This window comes from Triticum aestivum, chromosome 5A, assembly GCF_018294505.1.
Source record: "Triticum aestivum cultivar Chinese Spring chromosome 5A, IWGSC CS RefSeq v2.1, whole genome shotgun sequence".
NCBI classification, from domain to species: Eukaryota; Viridiplantae; Streptophyta; class Magnoliopsida; order Poales; family Poaceae; genus Triticum; species Triticum aestivum.
In genome coordinates, this window is record NC_057806.1 from 457,935,187 (window position 1) to 457,943,069 (window position 7,883).

The following is a 7,883-nucleotide window of genomic DNA, read 5'->3' on the forward strand; positions in this document are numbered from 1 at the left end:
CATCTCCGCCCAGTATGTTTTGACACGGGCAAGGGCCATCCGCGAGCCTTCTATGCACGCCGACCTCTTCATCGCATTAATGCGTGGCACCGCACCAAGGAACCGCTGCACCAAGCTAAAATAGATGTTCGGCTTTGGCCTTTCCGGCCATAGATGATCCACGACAGACCTCATGGCGAGTCCGGACAATCTATTGAGTTCGGCCCATTCGGCAAGCTAATCAGTCAGTGGAAGCGGACGCTCTGGAACAATAAATTGCGACCAGAATAGCTTGCCCACTTCACGATCTGTTTGATCTTGGAAGTATTCGGCCGCATCGACGGCGCTCGCTGCCAAGTCCAGATATGCGTCTGCCGAACTCCACAACCAATCCAAAGGGGCATAACGAGGATCTCCAAACTTTCTCCGCAGCATGAAAGGCTTCCCAGCCACAATATCCCCGGCTTCACGCAGTTCCTCCTTTGCTCTCATTGTAGAGCGGGTGTCTTTGGTCGCCATCATGGCCTTTTACAGGCCCGTCGCCTTCGCCTGGTTTTCTTCTTCAAGAAGCTGGCAGCGGTCGGCAGTCTCTTTCAACTTTACAGTCATCTTGGCCACTTGTTCTTTGGTCTCACTATGCACGGCCTTCTCGGCTCTTAACTCTTCGGCCGCCTTCAAAGCGGCCGCATTACTACTCCTTGCTTGCTCCTTGGCTCGGGCAAGCTCCGCCCGAAGGGTCTCCACGGTGGCAGCTCCATTTGCAGTCACAACATATTAAAGATACTGGCATTACGCTGCTCTTACTATGTGACATTCACCAGAAAAATCACCTACCCTGCGCCTCGTCGAGTCGCATGCTAACAAGCTCAATGTCGGCATCTGCCGCATCCAGTTGCCGCTTTAGTTCGGCAAACCCATCAGTCCGGCTAGCCACCGGAGCTTTAGCCACCTGCACATAAAGGCGGCCTGGTTATCACCTGGGACTATGATCCTCTGTTTGCCGCCGTTCTCGACGACAACCAGAGTCTCAGGGGCTATTATCTACACAGGGCACACCTAAAAATGTGTGGTACTATCTCAAATGTATATCATTTCATGTACCTCAAAGCCTGTCAGTAGACTCATAAAAGCTTCATGCAACCCGCTTTCGGCGGACGAAATCCTTTCCATCACCATACCCATAAATGTACGGTGCTCTTCTGAGATAGTTGCTCACTCTAACAGATCCCTCAGTGTGCTCGACCGCATACCAGACGGTGCCGGACTCTTTTGGTTGCTCTCTTTAAGAGCCGGATACTGGGGACTTCGGGTGGTTATAGGATTATCTTCTGGCCTCACCGGATCCGAAGAGACCCTCCTTGACGACACTTCAAGGTCGCCCGCTTCTTGAGCTGGGGAGTCCGGAGGAGGCGTTTCACTCTCCATCATCTCCGGAAGAAGATCCCCCGAAGACGAGCTCTGCTGAGAAGGGCTAAGATCCGAACTGCAAGATAAACGCTTCGGTCATTTTCCTTAGAAGTAAGGTAGGATATGTTCACCATTAAGTATTTTTTGATTACTTACAGCTCGTTAGAGGGCTGATCCCCGCGCGGACTTTGTGCAGCAAGAGCACCCTCCAAGGCAGGACCCTCTGGCGGAGATTTTCTCTCCCGTTTGGAAACCTTGGTTTCTGGATCTTCAGAGGTAGTCCTCTTCCTTCCCCGGGGCGAGAGAATGTCAGATTCTTCCCCTTGGTTATCCTCCCTCATGGAGGCTCTCATTCCCTCGGTTGGAATAGGTAGCGGTGGAGGCCCGCTTTCGCCCTCTTGATTCCCCCCTTCATCTCCCTTTGAGGGCACCGGGCGAGGTGCTGGCTCGAGCATCTTTTCCAGCACCGGATTGTCCACGCCTTCAGGAAGGGGAGCCGAACACTGGATCAACTTCGCCTTTGTTATCCAATCCTAGTCAAAGAGCGATTATTCAGAATGATGTCATGATAAATAAAAGACAGTGCGTATGACTGGGGATTACTTACCTGGGCCGCGGTACGGTTGCTGCTTAGGCCCACGTCCTCGATAGTGTCCGGACACTCTGCTTGGGGTCCGAAGAATGATTTGTACAACTCCTTGTGCGTCAGGCCGAGGAAGTTCTGGATAGTGCGCGGTCCTTCCGGGTTGAATTCCCACATACGGAGGGGCCGACATTTGCAAGGCTGGACTCGATGAACCAGCATGACTTGCATTACCATTACTAGACTGAAATCTCCCTCGAAGAGATCTTGGATGCCGCTCTGCAGTATGGGCACATCCTTGGCTAGACCCCAGCTCAGCCCCCTGCTAATCCATGACATCAGTTGTGGTGGAGGGCCTGAGCGAAAAGTGGGGGCAACTAGCCACTTGGCACTTCGGGGAGCTGTGACGTAAAACCACTCCCGTTGCCACAATCCGGGCACCTCTGGGTAGGAGCCCTTCGGCCATGGAGCGCCAGCAATTTTGCTTATTAGAGCACCTCCACACGCTGCGTGCTGCCCCTCCACCATCTTCGGCTCCACATCAAAGGTCTTGAGCCACAGGCCGAAGTGAGGGGTAATGTGGAGGAAGGCCTCACAAACGACAATGAATGACGAGATGTGAAGGAGGGAATCCGGGGCTAGATCGTGAAAATCCAGCCCGTAATAAAACATAAGACCCCTAACATAGGGATCCAGAGTGAGGCCTAGTCCTCGGAGGAAGTGGGAGACGAACACGACGCTCTCGTTGGGTTTGGGAGTGGGGATGACCTGCCCATGGGTGGGCAGCCTATGCAAAATTTCGGTGGTCAGGTATCTGGCCTCCCTCAACTTCTTGATGTCCTCCTCTGTGATGGAGGAGGGCATCCACCGGCCCTCAAGGCTGGATCCGGACATGATTGAAGGTCCGAAGCACCTGACCTGGGCTTTGGGTGTTAGAACTCGAGGCGGGGGAAGGATTCGATTGAGCACGTGAGGTAGAAAAGTAAAAGCCTTGTCCCCTTATAAAGCGGGTGAATATCAAGCATCCTCCTCGTGGCCGTTTGGGACTTTTCTAAAATCTAGGAGTCCTAGGCACGGTTGGGTTACCCACGTCCGTATTGATGAGGATCCCGCAATAAGGGGACCACGATCTCTGCTTTGACAAGACGTGTCAAGAAACCGCCTCACGTTATGTGTGGGTCTGGTTCAAGAAAAATGGTTCGAATGATTACCGGGCCATGACGTGATGTCATGTTGCCGAAACGTGTCAGCGGACTAGATTTGTGGAAATATTATTCTCTCTATGATGGTATGTGGAACTTATTTTGCAGGGTCGGACACTATCCTTATATTCAAACTCTTCTGTGGTGTATCCGGAGAAGGAACCCGCCTTGCAATGCCGAAGACAACATTGTGCGCCGGACTCATCGTCATTGAAGCCTGGTTCAGGGGCTACTGAGGGAGTCCTGGATTAGGGGGTCTCCGGACAACCGGACTATATCCTTTGGCCGGACTGTTGGACTATGAAGATACAAGATTGAAGACTTCGTCCCGTGTCCGGATAGGACTCTACTTGGCGTGGAAGGCAAGCTAGGCGGTACAGATATGGATATCTCCTCCTTTGTAACCGACCTTGTGTAACCCTAGCCCCCTCCGGTGTCTATATAAACCGGAGGGTTTTTAGTCCATAGGACAACATACAATCATACCATAGGCTGGCTTCTAGGGTTTAGCCTTTCCGATCTCGTGGTAGATCAACTCTTGTAATACTCATATCATCAAGAATAAATCAAGCAGGACATAGGGTTTTACCTCCATCAAGAGGGCCCGAACCTGGGTAAAACATCGTGTCCCCTGCCTCCTGTTACCATCCGCCTTAGATGCACAGTTCGGGACCCCCTACCCGAGATCCGCCGGTTTTGACACCGACAGCTATCAATGCCACTTTTATTGAAATAAAAGATGCAAAACATTGTTCTAAATAACAGAAAGCAAATATTAACAAAATAAATTGACGCTCCAAGCAAAACACATATCATGTGGTGAATAAAAATATAGCTCCAAGTAAAGTTACCAATGAACGAAGACGAAAGAGGGGATGCCTTTCGGGGCATCCCCAAGCTTAGGCTCTTGGCTATCCTTGAATATTACCTTGGGGTGCCTTGGGCATCCCCAAGCTTAGGCTCTTGCCACTCCTTATTCCATAGTCCATCGAATCCTTACCCAAAACATGAAAACTTCACAACACAAAACTTAACAGAAAACTCGTAAGCTCCGTTAGTATAAGAAAATAAATCACCACTTCAAGGTACTGTAATGAACTCATTCTTTATTTATATTGGTGTAATATCTACTGTATTTCAACTTCTCTATGTTTCATAAACTCTATTACTAGCCATAGATGCATCAAAATAAGTAAACAACACATGAAAAACAGAATCTGTCAAAAACAGAACAGTCTGTAGTAATCTGGATCAAACGTATACTTCTGGAACTCATAAAATTCTCAAATAAATTGATGGACATGAGGAATTTATCTATTAATCATCTGCAAAAATAATTAACTAAATAGCACTCTCAAAATAAAAATGGCAGAAATTCTCGTGAGCGCTAAAGTTTCTGTTTTTTACAGCATGATCAACAAGACTTTCCCCAAGTCTTCCCAAAGGTTCTACTTGGCACAAACACTAATTAAAAGCATAAAACCACATCTAAACAGAGGCTAGATGGATTATTTATTACTAAACAGGAACAAAAAGCAAGGAACTAAAATAAAATTGGGTTGCCTCCCAACAAGCGCTATCGTTTAACGCCCCTAGCTAGGCATGATGATTTCAACGATGCTCACATAAAAGATAAGAATTGAAACATAAAGAGAGCATCATTAAGAATATAACTAGCACATTTAAGTCTAACCCTCTTCCTATGCATAGGGTTTTGTGAGCAAACAACTTATGGGAACAATAGTCAACTTGCATAGGAAGGTAAAACAAGCATAACTTCAAAATTTTAAGCACATAGAGAGGAAACTTGATATTATTGCAATTCCTACAAGCATATATTCCTCCCTCATAATAATTTTCAGTAGCATCATGAATGAATTCAACAATATAACCAGCACCTAAAGCATTCTTTTCATGATCTACAAGCATAGAATTTCTATTACTCTCCACATAAGCAAAATTCTTCTCAAGAATGATAGTGGGAGCAAACTAAACAAAATAACTATCATGTGATTGAAAATTAAGATCAAGATGACAAGTTTCATGGTTATCATTATTCTTTAAAGCATAGGTGTCATCACAATAATCATCATAGATAGGAAGCATGCTTTCATCATAGTAAATTTGCTCATCAAAGCTTGGGGGACAAAAAATATCATCTTCATCAAACATAGCTTCCCCAAGCTTGTGGCTTTGCATATCATTAGCATCATAGATATTCAAGGAATTCATACTAACAACATTGCAATCATGCTCATCATTCAAACATTTAGTGCCAAACATTTTATAGATTTATTCTTCTAGCACTGGAGCACAATTATCCTTTCCATCATACTCACGAAAGATATTAAAAAGGTGAAGTGTATGAGAAAAACTCAATTAAATTTTTTAGTTTTCTTTTATAAACTAAACTACTGATAAAACAAGAAACTAAAAGACTCGATATCAAGATCTAAAGATATACCTTCAAGCGCTAACCTCCCTGGCAACGGCGCCAGAAAAGCGCTTGATGTCTACTACACAACCTTCTTCTTGTAGACGTTGTTGGGCCTCCAAGTGCAGAGGTTTGTAGGACAGTAGCAAATTTCCCTCAAGTGGATGACCTAAGGTTTATCAATCCGTAGGAGGCGTAGGATGAAGATGGTCTCTCTCAAGCAACCCTGGAACCAAATAACAAAGAGTCTCTTGTGTCCCCAACACACCCAATACAATGGTAAATTGTATAGGTGCACTAGTTCGGCGAAGAGATGGTGATACAAGTGGTATATGGATAGTAGATAAAAGTATTTGTAATCTGAAATTATAAAAACACCAAGGTAACTAATGATAAAAGTGATCGTAAACGGTATTGCGGTGCGTGGAAATAAGGCCTAGGGTTCATACTTTCGCTAGTGTAAGTTCCCTCAACAATGATAACATAATTGGATCACATAACTATCCCTCAACATGCAACAAAGAGTCACTCCAAAGTCACTAATAGCGGAGAGCAAATGAAGAGATTGTGGTAGGGTACGAAACCACCTCAAAGTTATTCTTTCCAATCAATCCATTGGGCTATTCCTATAAGTGTCACAAACAACCCTAGAGTTCGTACTAGAATAACACCTTAAGACACAAATCAACCAAAACCCTAATGTCACCTAGATACTCCAATGTCACCTCAAGTATCCGTGGGTATGATTATACGATATGCATCACGCAATCTCAGATTCATCTATTCAACCAACACATAGAACCTCAAAGAGTGCCCCAAAGTTTCTACCGGAGAATCACGACAAAAATGTGTGCCAACCCCTATGCATAGGTTCCCAAGGTCACGGAACCCGCAAGTTGATCACCAAAACATACATCAAGTGGATAATAGAATACCCCATTGTCACCACAGGTATCCCACGCAAGACATACATCAAGTGTTCTCAAATCTTTAAAGACTCAATCCGATAAGATAACTCCAAAGGGGAAACTCAATTCATTACAAGAGAGTAGAGGGGGGAAGAAACATCATAGGATCCAAATATAATAGCAAAGCTCGTGATACATCAAGATCGTAACACCTCAAGAACACGAGAGAGAGAGAGAGATCAAACACATAGCTACTGGTACATACCCTCAGCCCCGAGGGAGAACTACTCCCTCCTCGTCATGGAGAGCGCCGGGATGATGAAGATGGCCACCGGAGAAGGATTGCCCCCTCCGGCAGGGTGCCAGAACGGGTCTAGATTGGCTTTTGGTGGCTACGGAGGCTTCTGGCGGCGGAACTCCCGACCTATTGTGCTCACAGATGTTTTTAGGGTATATGGAGATATATAGGCCGAAGAAGTACGTTAGGGGGGCCACGAGGGGCTCACGAGGGTGGAGGGCGCGCCCAGGGGGGTGGGCGCGCCCCCTGCCTCGTGGCCTCCTCGTAAGTCCCCTGGTGTGCACTCCAAGTCTTCTGGGCTTCTTTCCTTCCAAAAATGAGTTCCGTGAAGTTTCAGGTCAATTGGACTCCATTTGATTTTCCTCTTCTTCGAAACCCTAAAACAGGGTAAAAACAGAAACTGGCACTGGGCTCTGGGTTAATAGGTTAGTCCCAAAAATGATATAAAAGTGTATAATAAAGCCCGTAAACATCCAAAACAGTAGATAATATAGCATGGAGCAATCAAAAATTATAGATATGTTGGAGACGTATCAATTATCTCTTAAAAACAGGTGATGCAAAGGACAAACATCTAAACCGATTCCATCGGAGTTCGGATCCGTACACTCACCTAAGGGGCTACTTCCGTCAAGGATTCCCCTCGCCGAGGACAGGCGGCGCAGACGTGCGACAGGAGGTTCAAAATAAACTTTTTGTAGACCGCACTCTTTATTTCGAGCCTAAAATATGCCTTTTTCCTCCGCCTTCGACCCTGGGCATGTCAAATAGTCGGGGTTGTGGTCTTTTTATATAAAGTAACCATTGGTATACAGCTCAGGTCCTAGCAAACATTATCCGAATTAATCATTCGTGTCTTTTCGCAAATGAATACGGCTCATATGGCTGTTTCACAGATATACCTTGGCATAACCTGCCAGGGGCTCGGTATGGGAACAAATGGGTTGCCAACAAAGTCCGAACAGCTTTTAGAACATACTTCGGCGTCGGGAGTTTGGCCTTATATGCATCAGCTCTGAATCATGTCTTGGGTCAATGGTTGGGTTGCCCGGCTCCTATGCTTGCTACCTTA